Source organism: Danio rerio, chromosome 2 (assembly GCF_049306965.1).
Source record: "Danio rerio strain Tuebingen ecotype United States chromosome 2, GRCz12tu, whole genome shotgun sequence".
Lineage (NCBI taxonomy): Eukaryota > Metazoa > Chordata > Actinopteri > Cypriniformes > Danionidae > Danio > Danio rerio.
In genome coordinates, this window is record NC_133177.1 from 60812501 (window position 1) to 60827475 (window position 14975).

At 33.8% G+C, this 14975-nt stretch overlaps 1 long non-coding RNA gene across 4 annotated transcripts in view; it reads left to right on the forward strand.

Moving 5' to 3' along the window:
- Positions 1 to 9445, forward strand: part of LOC100536415 (uncharacterized) — a 63658-nt gene extending 54213 nt beyond the window's left edge. For all 4 annotated transcript variants that reach the window (XR_012395326.1, XR_012395327.1, XR_224321.6 and 1 more), the window contains one exon: positions 9009 to 9445. This is a non-coding gene — a long non-coding RNA (uncharacterized lncRNA). The remainder of the gene's footprint in view (positions 1 to 9008) is intronic.
- The last annotated feature ends 5530 nt before the right edge of the window (positions 9446 to 14975 follow it).

Consider the following 14975-nt stretch of genomic DNA (forward strand, 5'->3'; position numbering starts at 1 on the left):
CAGCTCATCTGGAACTTCATTTACACGGACACCATTACTCCGATTTTAATATGATTAAGATATTGCTCTTATTAAGAGTCTACCATGTAAAAACAGCGATTTTTGATTACCTTAAAGGAACACTGAGTCACGAAATGTGGAGGTTTTTCTTTCTGTTCGCCGTGCCGTATCAAATTCCATTAAAACAAAAGTGGAAAGTTAAAAATGAAACATACGAAATTAGATGAAACTCTGACCCAGACATACTCAATAATGTTCATGTCTGGTGACTGGGCTGGCCAATGGGCCAGGAGCAGCTTGACCTTCTTTGCTTTCAGGAGCTTTGATGTGGAGGCTGAAGTATGAGCAGGAGCGCTATCCTGCTGGAGAATTGTCCCTCTCCTGTGGTTTGTAATGTAATGGGCAGCACAAATGTCTTGATACCTCAGGCTGTTGATGTTGATCATCCACTCTGCAGATCTCTCCATACTGAATGTGACCCCAAACCATGATTTTTCCATCACCAAGCTTGACTGATTTCTGTGAGAATCTTTGGTCCATGCTGGTTCCAGTAGGTCTTCAGCAGTATTGGTGATGATTGGGATGCAGATCAGCAGATGATTCATCAGAGAAATCCACCTTCTGACACTTTTCCAATTGATCAACTAGAAGTCGAGTTATTATGTGTTGCTCTTACAGCTGGAGTCCACAACAAAACTTTTGTCAGGCAGTGTACTTACACCCACATACACACAGATACAAAGAAACACACACAAATACACACTAACACAGATACACACACAAATACACAAACACATATATACAGATACCCACACACACACACAAATAAACACACACACACACACACACACATATGTAATGTTGTAAATGTACTGCATTCACTGTACAACCCACCATTAATCTGATTTCTGATGAACCAAAGCTGTACACTGAGGAGTCTGCAGAATGTGTGTTTTCTGGAGTGTGTGTGTGCGCGCATGTGTGTGTTTCTGGATGCAGAATAAAGGATCTGCTTTAACAGACAGGCTGTGACCTCTGACCCCGGCCCGCCGCAGGGATGTGTTTCCCATAGGCAGGGGCGAGCGGGTGTGTGTTGTAGCGCTGTAGTGTTTCAGCACACACACACACACACACACACACACACACACACACACACACACACACACACACACACACACACACACACACACACACACACACACACAGCCTCTTAAAGCAGCTCAATCTCCTGATTCACACGAGCTGTGATCCAATCACATGTATTTTTAATGAGGGGCCGCTTCTTTGTGGGCCAGACACAATAAACTAAAATAAAAGAGCGTGCCCCGGGACGTCCCGCACGCACAAATACCAGGAGATGCTTTCTTAAATCTGTCATTTGATTGTTTCTCAAACTCGTTTGCTTGCTTACTCTGAGTTAAACATGGTGTGTGTGCGGCTTTGGCTGGTAGATTTGGAAATTATATATGAGAAATTTGGAAAAAAGTGGGCTTGACTCAATGGTTAGCACTGTAGCCTCATTGCAAGAGGGTCGCTGGTTCGAGTCACAGTTGGGCCAGTTAGCATTTCTGAATTGATGAACTATTGGCTGTAGTGCATGAGTGTGTGTGTGTGTGTACAGGTGTTTCCCCCAACTTAGTTGCAGTTGGAGGGGCATCTATTGTGTAAAACGTGCTGGATAAGTTGGCGGTTCATTCCACCGTAGTGACCCCAGATGAATAAAAGGACTAAGCCGAAGGGAAATGAATGAATGAATATCAGTGTTTTTCAGTTGTTGGTTATTTATAAAAGATCTGCTTTAAAAGTGAATAAAACAGATATAAAACAGTCATAATTAATCAAAAATCGTTCAACGTCAGTGTGAACGCATTAAATTACCCCATGCTTAAATTCATCAGTGTGTCCTAAACTAGTCAAAATAAAGTTAGAGAATCCACATATTCCTACTACAATTATCTCACATTTAAATGATCATGTAGTAGCCACACACACACACAAACACACACACACACACACACACACACACACAAATCCACCTGCAGTTGCTGTTTAAGTGCGTTTTAATAAAGATCTGCTCTCAGACACACTTATAACCCCATCACACACACACACACACTCCAGACAGTCTGAAAGTGCCAACCAGACACACACCTCCCCAACACATACACATACCAGACAGTCTGAAAGTGCCAACCAGACCAATACAGACACACACACACACACACACAAACACACACAGAGTAGTCTATATATTCACAGTCTATACAATTGTAATAATATTATTACACCCACTATAAAGCTTTTCTGAATACACACAGGCCAGACTACATTCTCATTATTGACATTTCAACTAAGCTAATTCACTTTCATGCTGAAAACATACTATTTAGCCACATTTTGATGTTATATATATATATATATTTGTTAGTTACAAAGACAAATATTTGTCATGCTTATAATGCTGATAAATTTTCCTCAGATTCACAGGCTGCAACAACTTACATAGTTAGAAAAATAGACAATTTTATCAATAAAAAAATAAAAAATAGAAATAATTAAAATAAATGAATGAAAATTAAACAAATTAATAAAATAAAGTTAATTAATTAATTAAATTTTAAAAATAATAATAATAAAACAAATAAATAAAAATAAATCTTAAAATTAAATAAAAATAAAATAAAATAAAGAAATAAACTAAATAAAATAATAATAATTAAAAAATAAATAAGAATAAAAAATTATAAAGTATTAAAATATTTTTTTTAAAAATTGCTAAAATACTAAAATAAATTCAAATACATAAAAATTATTAATAAAAATAAATAATTAAAAATACAAAAATGAAAAAGAAATAAAATAATTGAAAATAAATTAACAGAAATAAATAAAATAATTATAAAATAAATAAAAATTAACAAGTTAATAAAATAAATTATTAAACAATTGAATAAAGATAAAATAAATAAAATAATAAAATAAATAAATAAATAAATTTAAATAAATAAAAAAAAATAAATGCAATAAAAACTATAAAATTAACTAAATAAAAATATAAATAAATTATACATTTGTTTTTTAAATTATAATTAAAAATAAATATTTTTTTTAAATAAATATTAGAATAAATTCAAATGAATAAATGAATAAATGAATGAAAATCTTCTACCCTCATTTATAAGGGGTTTAAAAATCCCTTAATGTTTTAATCCCTATATGTTTGTAAAAAACTAAAAATGGAAAATAAAACATTTATAAAAAGTTAACAATAAACTGAAAAAATAGGCAGATCTGTAAATGTGCTTCTGAAAATAATGTCAGTTTGTACATTATTGTTTTTGTTGTTCTGCAACTGAAGATGTAGCAGAAATACACTAAAGTGACGTTGAATGTGTGTTTATGATCTGTGTTTTTCCGTTGAGAAAAGAGGAGTTGCTGACCCTGATCTCACATTAATAATCAAGTCTGAGTCTAAACACACACACACACACACACTCTCTCCTGTCACCCAGGACAACGACCTTTGTGTCTGTCTATAGTCTCAGGTCACAGTCTGTCTGGCTGCATGTTCACACACACATATATGTACACACACACAAACACACACATTGGTTCTGGGGCAAATTTTGTGTCGGGACAAGTGAGACCCATGAGACTCTAAAAACACCACCCATGGGACAATAAAACTAGACACACACACTCCTGGCAACGTCTCGCTCACATTATCATCACATGATCACAACTGCAAACCTGGCTCTTTACAGTTCACTAAAAATACTTCATTTTAAATAATATATATATTTTTTTTGAATATTTATTTATTGAGTTTTTGCATTTACAGCATTACATTACCCCAACCCAACCAAAACCACGGCATTGAAAGAAAAGAAAAAGAATATATATATATATATATATATATATATATATATATATATATATATATATATATATATATATGCATATACACACATACACATACATACACATCATTCCAGAGTTCCTGAGTTGACAGTGAGTGTACCATATTTGTTCAGTCCATATGTTGTCATTTAACATGAGAGGCGTGGCAACATCCAAAAGAGGGAATATGCAAAAGAGGTGCATCTTAATACAAAAAGAAAATAAAAACATTTTGAATAAAATGAGAGAACATTTTTTTTAATTAATAATAATTATAATAACAATAAAAAACGGTCGTATTCTCTTGAACCACAAAACCTTCCAGATATATCAAAGTTGACAGTGAGGAAATACATTGTCATATTTTTAGTCAATATGTTCTCTTTTGACATGAGGAGTTTAGTCACATCCAAAGAGTATAATATAGAAATAGCGTATAAGAGAAAATAAAATAAAAATAAATACATTTTTCTAAAGGCTAGGGAGTTCTTCAAAGTATTTAATAAAGGGGAACCATTTGTTCAATTCAATTCAATTCAGCTTTATTTGTATAGCGCTTTTACAATGTAGATTGTGTCAAAGCAGCTTCACATAAATGGTCATAGTAACTGGAACAGTGTAGTTCAGTAACTGGAACAGTGTGGTTCAGGTTTTAGTGTTTAAGTTCAGTTCAGTTCAGTTTAGCTCAGTTCAGTGTGATTTAATCATTACTGAGAGTTCAAACACTGAAGAGCCAATTCATCGATGCGTAGCTCTACCAATCCTGAACCATGCGAGGCAGTGGCGACAGCGGAGAGGGAAAAAAACTACACCTGATGGGAGTGAAGAAAAAAAACCTTGAGAGAACCAGACTCAGTTGGGCACGACCATTTTAATTCCTCTAGGAACTTGCGCTTCAATCCTCGAATCATGTATTTAATTTTTCCAATTGAATGTAAGACATCACTTCCTTTATCCAGCCATGCAGCATGCGTTGGGGAGTCTACTCTTTTCAACTTGAGTAATATTAAATGTCTTGCTAGTAGTGTAGTGAAGGCAATAACTGAAAGTATGTCTTTACTGAGATCAATATTCTCAGGCACGACACCAAAAATGCCCATCAATGGATCTGGGTCTATAGGAATGCTATATATCTGTTCGTATATTTCAAAAATCCCCTTCCAAAACTCTTCTAAAAATATTTATAATAATATAAATAAACAAACAAACAAATATATAAATAAATGTTGTTTGTTTATTTATTTAGTTATTTTGCCAGTAAAATATTTACATTGTTTGCGTAATGTCCCAAATTAACTTAAAATAAAGGTTGATAAACTATAGAAACACACACAAAAAAATGTAAAAACTAATAAAGCAGCTCGACTCAATTACAAAATAAAAAGAGAAATTATTCACTGACTTTATTCAATATTTATTTCATTAAATTTTAGGGTCACACTTTATTTTGATGGTCTGTTTGTTGAATTCACGTTACATTGCATCTACATGCCAACTAATGCTCATTAGATTATAAGTAGACTGTTAAGTTGAGGTTGGGGTTAGTGTAAGTTTACATGTACTTGCATTGTTTCTTATAGTCAGTGAAATGTGTGTTGAAGGAGCAGTATCAGCAGATATTACGCAGACAGTCTACTAATACTCAAATGGACCATCAGAATAAAGTGGTACCAATTTTAGTTATTCAACTAAATTGATCTGGAAAATGGCTTCACCCATTATTTAAACGGATACTTTAAATGGGATTTTTAAAGTGAAAATTGCATGCATACACACAATAAATATTGGCTTTAACACAATATCTCTCAGAAATAAAGGTACGCGAGCTGTCACTGGGGTAGCACTTTTTAAAAGGTACAAATTTGTACCTAAAAGATCCATATTAATACCTCAAGAGTACACATTAGTACCTAAAAAGTACAAAAGTGTTTCTCCTAAAAGTTGTAGGTATACTTCTGAGGTACCAATATGGACCCTTCAAGTGCAAATGTGTACCTTTTGAAAAGGAACCACCCCAGTACCTTTATTTCTGAGAGTGTATATACCAAGGGTGTCCAAACTCGGTCCTGGAGGGCCGGTATCCTGCATAGTTTAGCTCCAACTTGCTTCAACACACCTGCCAGGAAGTTTCTGGTATATCTAGTAAGGGCTTAATTAGCTTGTTCGGGTGTGTTTGATTAGGGTTGGAGCTAAACTCTCCAGGACCCTGGCCCTCCAGGACCAAGTTTGGGCATCCCTGGTATACACACAGCTTAGTGCTCATAGACTAAAATCAGACTTTATGAAATAAGGATGTTTGGGTATGAAATGACAAGTATTTTGAGAAATAATCCAGTAATAATACTATACTATATTATACTATATTTATGTAATTAGTTTGATCATGTTTTACTTTATTGAGTGATCTTCTATAAACATCTACTGTATAAAGATCCCATTCCCAGGGGTCACTTTAATTCAAAAAGTACCAGAGATTTTCTCCAAAACTGCAAACCTGAGTTATTATAGTGAATTAAAGGTAATTGTTTACTTAAAATTTTAAACAATCAATTTTATTTGAGCAAGTTGACAAAATTTAATTTCTACTTTTAGTTTAAAAATGAAATGACATGAATTTAATGTAAATAAAAATCAATTATCATCATCACAACTGCAAACCCGGGTTATTATGGTGAACTTTACAAATATATCTATGAGCAATTCCATGCAAACGTCAAGCCTGCTGTTAAAAACAATTACGTTTCAGCCAAAATAGCGATACCATTTCTGCAGGGGTTTTTTTTTGTGCAAGCAAGTATTTTACAGTGCCTTAAAATACTCAAAAATGTCTCTGTCAATGTTTTCAAACTATTATATTTGATTTGCCAAAGTCACACAAGTTTCAATTTCACTACTGTCACATCCATAACCAAGCTTTTCTCTCACAAATACAACAATAACATACAACCAATCGTTTCTGTTCTATAGAGAGCCAACTTTTATCCTGTTGATGAGCATAGTTTCTTTTCGGCTGTGCAGTTTAATTCTGAGAATTTCGACAAAGTAAACGAATTTAAACTCAGTCAACATACTTTGTAGTATGATATGTTCCTTAGACACGTATATTTGCAGCGTGTCGCGCACACTGTAATCCAACATGTGAGTCCAGCTGCGCTCTCATAGCAGGAAATGAAAACAAAACCTTCACTGCAGCACATTTATAAACACAACACTGACCACTTGTTTTGGCAACACAACATGTCGTCTCTCTGCCGTCTGACCACTGTAACAGGTGAAAGCAGACTTCGAAGCTATTATGCATATTAATGAAGTTGCACCGCATACACAATAGAGCGCGCTGATTGGTTTGAACCAAGTCTTCCTCATGAATTAATGCAGCACATTTAGAGACATCACAAGGTACTCCCAGGTACAGACGTCCAGTCTACACGCTGGAATACACACAAGTATCTAATCGGCATGACGAAGCTTCAAAAATTTGTTTCAAACTTAAAGAACGAATTTGCTTGAAATAACGCAAAAACAACCAATTTTCACTTTTTAGTGAAATATATGCGTCCTAATAGTGTTTATAGCAGTGTGGGACACATACGACTGTCAACAGCTCAACACGTGTGTTCTGGGGCCTCATGTATCAACATTTGCACACACAAAAACTTTGCGTACGCCCGGTTTCACGCTCAGAATCGCTCACGTTTGGATTTACTAACAATGAACTGAACGTGGGAATGTGCGCAGCTTCACTGCAGCTTTCTGGCTGGTGTACACACATTTTTTGTGCGTGTCTGTTTTATTTCCATTGGCGACTCCTAGAGGCAGTTGTGTTAAATTCCTCTCTACAAAGTGTCTGAGCCTTGCAATGGCAGCTGTATGAGACGGGTTCATATAGTAGGTATATAAGGTTTCCATACCATACAGTTGACCAGCCAAACATTAAAGCACAATTTGCAGCGGTCGCCTGTTTTCCCAATGTAATCTGAGCGATCTACTGCACACACATTGCTATAAAGACACTATCTGAAGATGAATTTGCATGCGTGAATCAGAAACATTTCCATTCAATAAATGTGCAAATAAAATATGATGCACAAACTTATTAATGATTTCTACTTGTCTTTCTTGTGATAAATAGTGGGCAAAATCTGATATGTAGCGGGGGAATAAAGAAAAAAAAGAGTATAAAAAAGTATACTAAAGATTATTAGTTTATGAGACGATGGATTCGAACCAAGTTTATGCTCAATTGAGTTAAATCATGTTGACTTGGGTTTCACGAGCTGCGCCACTCAGACTTTTAATCCACACAGTGCGATGTTCAGACTTAACTGTGTTAACCACATCAGCTAAACTCTCCCACTCTATTTTTTTTTTTTTTTGTTTGTTAATTCCGGAGGACAAACTTGCAAATAACACCGTTTTTCTCCGGTCTACCTCTGCTTGGGTTTGCCATTGCTTTTTCGTTGGGTTTTGCCAAAGTAGAGTCATTAGCATATTCATACGGGGGAGGAGGCAGGGAGGGGTTTTGCACTCGTGCATGTTGCGCTCAGTTTCACATTCATTCAGATGTACAAAAGAATATGCGTGAGATTCGGCGTACGCAGTGTTTCATACATCTGAATTTTTTTCTGCGTACGTACATTTACAGCTTTGTGCGAACCAATGTTTTAGTATGATTTCCACGCAAGTCTTCGTACATGAGGCCCCTGGTGTTTCCTGACCCTTTAAGTTATTTTTTTCAGTGTAGAGCAGGGGTCACCAATCTTGTTCCTGGAGGTCCGGTGCCCTGCAGGGTTTAGCTCCAACTTGCCTCAACACACCTGCCTGGGTGTTTCAAGTACACCCAGTGAGAGCTTGATGAGCTTGTTCAGGTGTATTTGATTAGAGTTAGCGCTAAAATCTGCAGGACACCGGCCCTCCAGGAACAAGTTTGGTGACCCCTGGTGTAGGCCATGTTAATTTGAAGAGTTCCAGAGTATTTCTCCAAATATAACGGCGTGTTTGTCAACAGCATCATATTTGTTGGTGTTTGTAATATCGGATGTCTTTCACGAACACTAATAAGCAGACAAATCAATAGACTAATGTAGTTTCTGTGCTCTTTTCTGCAGTAAAGCTGTGACAAACAGACTAAGATGCATCTGACCTGCTGATGAGGTCATCAGAAGACTCGATGATGTCACTTCCCATGGAGCAGAACAGGAAGACGCCCTCGTTAATGAAGACATCGTTCCACTCAAACGCTGAAGGAGAAAAAAAAACAGCATTAATTTCTGCGTTTGCCACTGTGTTTTTATTTATACTGACTTCCACTGGAGAAACAAAACAGATTAGCAGATAACAGCTGAATAAGTTCACATTCACACACTCACACACACAATCAAATCTCTGCACCAATACTGTAATGACCCTCAGAATCTCTTCATTCGCCTGATTTAATAATTAAAAGCAAAGTTTGCAATTAAACAACAGCTTTGTAGAATTTAAACCTGTATGTTCTTGAGTATCACTGAACGTGTGGTGATTATTAATAAAGCACACAATATCTTACATGTATGTGGTGCGAGTATGACTCATGTTGTGCGATGATAAAAATCTTCATGTTTTAAATGCAAAATACAGTACGAGTTGGTTGTGCATCTTGCTTCACAATGGCATTCCTCTTTTCTTATTATGCTGCATGTATAGTTCAATAACATAGACCACAGGTGTCAAACTCAGTTCCTGGAGGGCCGCAGCTCTGCACAGTTTAGTTCCAACCCTAATTAAACACACCTGATCAAACTAATTGAGTCCTTCAGGCTTGTTTGAAATCTACAGGTGAGTGTGTTGGAGCAGGGTTGGAATTAAACTGTGCAGGGCTTCGGCCCTCCAGGAATTAGGTTTGACACCCCTGACATAGACATACGCTTACCGGCCACTTTATTAGGTACACCTTACTTGTATCTTTTGCCTTCAGAACTGCCTTTACCCTTCGTGGCATAGATTCAACCCGGTACTGGAATTATCCCTCAGAGATTTTGCGCCATATTGACAGGATAGCACTATTTATGCTCTATTGGATTTAGCTCTGGTGACTAGGGAGGCCATTTGAGTACAGTGAACTCATTGTCATGTTCAAGAAACCAGTCTGAGATGATTCACGCTTTATGACATGGTGCGTTATCCTGCTGGAAGAAGCCATCAGAAGATGGAGACACTGTGATCATAAAGGGATGGACATGGTCAGCAACAATACTCAGGTAGGCTGTGGCATTAACACCATGCTCAGTTGGTACTAATGGATCCAAAGTGTGCCAAGAAAATCTCCCCCACACCATTACACCACCACCACCAGCCTGAACCGCTGATACAAGGCAGGATGATTCATGCTTTCATTTTTGTTGACGCCAAATTCTGAGCCGAGCATCCGAATGTGTCAGCAGAAATGGAGACTCATCAGAGCAGCAACGTTTCTCCAATCTTCTATTGTCCAGTTTTGGTGAGTCTGTGTGAATTGTAGCCTCAGTTTCCTGTTCTTAGCTGACAGGAGCGGCACCCGGTGTGCTCTTCTGCTGCTGTAGCCCATCCGCCTCAAGGTTGGACGTGTTGTGTGTTCAGAGATGCTCTTCTGCAGACCTCGGTTGTAGCGAGTGCTTATTTGAGTTACTTTTGCCTTTCTATCAGCTGGAACCAGTCTGGCCATTCTCCTCTGACCTCTGGCATCAACAAGGCATTTGCGTCCACAGAACTGCCGCTCACTGGATAATTGCTCTTTGTCAGACCATTCTCTGTAAACCTTAGAGATGGTTGTGCTTGAAAAACCCAGTAGATCAGCAGTTTCTGAAATACTAACAACCATGCCACGTTCAAAGTCACTTAAATCCCCTTTCTCCCCCATTCTGATGCTCGCTTTGAACTGCAGCAGATCGTCTTGACCATGATGCCTAAACGCATTGAGTTGCTGTCATGTAATTGGCTGATTGAATATTTATGTTAATGAGCAGTTGGACAGGTGTACCTAATAAAGAAGCCAGTGAGTGCATATCCTATGCAGAAATACCTCTATAAATATATATTTTTATTTTTACTTACAAATTATAATTTGGTACCCCTATACCCAGTCAGATCACTACAACGTGTATGATACATGTTGTTATGTAAAGAGCAATTACTTTACATGTATACATATCAGGGAAATGTGTTGTTTGTGCATTTAGCTTTACAATTAAATTTCTCTTTCTTTAATATTCTGCATGCAGTACAGTGATATATAGACATTTTACTACACACCTTATAATAATGTTTAATTAGTTAATGTATTTACTAACATGAACTAATCATATGAACCATAATTCAACCTTTACTGATGGATTATTAAAATTAAAATTCATCCTTGTTAACATTAGTTAATGCACTGAGTTATTAGGAACACCTTCGTTTCATTCACTAACTCTAACAAGCATGAATAAATACTGTAATAAATGTATAGTTCATTGTTTTTTGAAGTTAGTAATAAATAAATGAACTAACATTTTCTTAAACAAGCTTATTAAAGTGTTGATGACAAAAGTCTGATTATATAGTCTAAATACATTTTTATTGGAAAATATGTATTACAATAGAGCAATCAAACATATATATATATATATATATATATATATATATATATATATATATATATATATATATATATATATATATATATATATATATATATATATATATATACAGCCTTTTATCTATAAAATGAAAACTGGTATATTATGGGATGTGCGCGAGTGTGTTAATCCTAATTTATTTTATTATCATTTATTTTAATTTGATATAGATAAATTTAGAAAATAAAGTTTTTTGAAAACTTTTAGTAAATTTATCTTGATTTAAACATGACTGATAAGAGTTTTACTCATAAACACAAATTGTTACACTTTAAAATTTGTTATCATTTTAGCATAAAGTAATTTACACTTTTATTTTGAAAAATCACAAATAATAATAAATAAATATAAAAATAATATAAAAATATAAAAAATAAATAAATAGTATACCAAAAAACACAAAATGTTACACGAATTACTAAAAGCTGGGATTGTGAAACTTGAATGTATTAATAATAATAATAATAATAATAATAATACAAATAAAATAACAATAATTAGTAGGAGTAGCTGTCGTAGTAAAATAGTTGTTTTTATGTTGTAACTATTAATTGGTTTTCATATTTGTTGTCGAGTTACAAAAACATTTTGATAAAAATAAAACATTACAGATCTATGTATATAACTAAAATACTGTTCATTAGACTGACAAGACTTCCTCAAAAACAAAATGTTACACTTTACACTCCATTTTAGCAGCTGTCTTCTGGATATGATCTGGGGGGGGGGGGGGGATAATCATTATATTGATCTTTAAATGATAAATGAATAAAAGTCGAACAGGATATATTTTATTGAAGGGGGAAAAACTGCTTTAGACTTTTATTTTGAAAAATCATGTTTAGTTTAAAATACCAACAAACACAAATGTTTTACTCATTATTAAAATCGAGAATTATGAACTTTCTGACTTTAATGCGAAGTCCCTGACAAATGCCGTTTATTAACAACACAATTAAATCACTTTATGGTTGCTTTGAGATAATATTCTCATTTAAAAAATAATTTGTGTGTCGACTCACCATTTCTCCATCCTCGAATGTCGCGCACGTGTTCACACAACTGTACAGGAGTTACTAGTGTTCATATTTGGGCGACTTCTCGAGTGTTTCTGGACATTAAATGGCTTTTACTTTCTCCAAACTAAGAAGAAAAACGAATGTAAGTGAAGACGTATTTTTACGAACCATCACAATGTGCCGTTGAACTTGAAATAAATATGAGAGAACGCGTGACCTCTTCGGCTTCCGTAGCGCATGCGTCCAAAATGTGACCCGCACAGTAATGTAAAAATAGTAATTATACCGTGTATTACTCATATTTTGTCACTGAACTGTTCGTTATTTGTACTTTACTAATGTCTTCCCGATATCCAAACCCTTATAGTAATGTAAAAGCGCTCATTGTTGTAATAATATAAACAAGTATCGTTAACTTCCGGCCGCAGGTGTATCCCTTCTAGAATTTAGAGTTATTAATTACATTAATATGTCGATCTGAAATATGATGAAACGAACATGTTTTTGTAAATGCATTACTGTCAACGTTCTATTTATTACTATATTCATCTATGAACAGGGTACATTTTGTTGTGCAGGCATTTTGTTTTATTTACATTAGATTATTTGCGACCCCATAGGAAAATTATAGAAGTTATATAAGGATTAAACTAAAAATATATATACATTCGTTTTTTTTATATTGACAATATTTGATGTTCACATGATTTGATGTTCACCTCTGGCCCTTTAAAATGTATTAACAATGAATAGGCCTATTTACCTTCCGTCTGGACACGCCCCTTTTTTCACATCCTCCAGTCAGCTGCTTACAAAACTGCGACATTAACAAACTATTATAGTTTCATCTATCTATCTATCTATCTATCTATCTATCTATCTATCTATCTATCTATCTATCTATCTATCTATCTATCTATCTATCTATCTATCTATCTATCTATCTATCTATTTGTCTGTCTGTGTGTCTGTCTGTCTGTGTCACAGGTGTAGTAACACCAGCATCAGATTTGTCCGCAGTGGCTGCTCTTCTTATTATTATTCATGAGCTATTTGACTACATGCAAATACACCGGCACAGCAGTACCTATGGCAACCAGCGGTGACCCCCGCCATCAGTCCCGTGCGTGCGTGCATGCGTGTGTGTGTGTGTGTGTGTGTGTGTGTGTGTGTGTGTGTTTGTGTTTACTTAAATAAATAAATGCATAAATAAATGCATATTCTTGTGCCATTTTATTATTAGTAATAATTTATTTATTATTATTTATAGAAGTAATTATTATTATTAGCAGTAGCAAATATTTTTATCAGTAGTAATGTTTTTTTTTATTAGTAGTAGTAATTATTATTATTATTATTATTATTATTATTATTATTACAAGGAGTAGCTGTGGTAGTACATATTTTTATTAGCAGTAATAATTAATATTACTAGTAGTAGTGGTAGTGATTATTATTATTATCATTATTATTATCATTATTATTAATAATTAGGAGTAGCTGTGGTAGTAATTTTTATTTAATTTTATTAATAATAAGAAATATATTTTGTATTATTTTATTATAAGTAATAAATTATTAATTATTTTTTATTAGTAGCAATTATTATTATCATTATTATTAATAGGAGTAGCTGTGGTAGTAAATATTTATATTAATAGTAATTATTTATTTTTACTATTGTATTATTAGCAATAATTTATTAGTAGTAGTAGTAGCGGTAGTAGTAATAATAATTAGTATTAATATTAATAATAATAATAATAATTACTAGGAGTAGCTGTGGTAGTAAATATTTTTATTAGTAGTAATAATTAATTCATATTTTATTAGTAGTGATAATTCATTTATTATTATTAGTAGTAGTAGTAGTAGTAATTATAATAATAATAATAATTATTATTATTATTATCAATAATGATAATTAGTAGGAGTAGCTGTGGTCGTATTAATTTTTTTTAATTTTAGTAATTATTTTTATTATTAGTAATAAATTATTTATAATTTTTTATTTAATTTTATTTGTTTATTTGGCAGGGACAGTGTACATAAATAAGCATTTCTGCAAATGCACCAGAATTAGCCAGAAGGTTATTTTTCATCTGTTGTCCCTGAACAACCTAAAAAAAAAAACATACAAGAATTATACAATCAATCAAACATAGTTAAAAAGTACTATTCTAGTATTTTATTAATAGTACTTATTTATTATTAGTAATATTTTTATGTTATAAATATTAGCTTATTAGCTAAATATTGGTTTTCAGATATGTTACTGAGTTACTAAAAAAAGATAAAAAATTTTTAAAGTTAAACTAAAAGGTGGTAAATAAAATACTATTTATTGTTATTTATTTAGCACAATTTATTAATGTTTTTTATTTTAAACTTCTAATTTAATTATCATCCATTATTATAT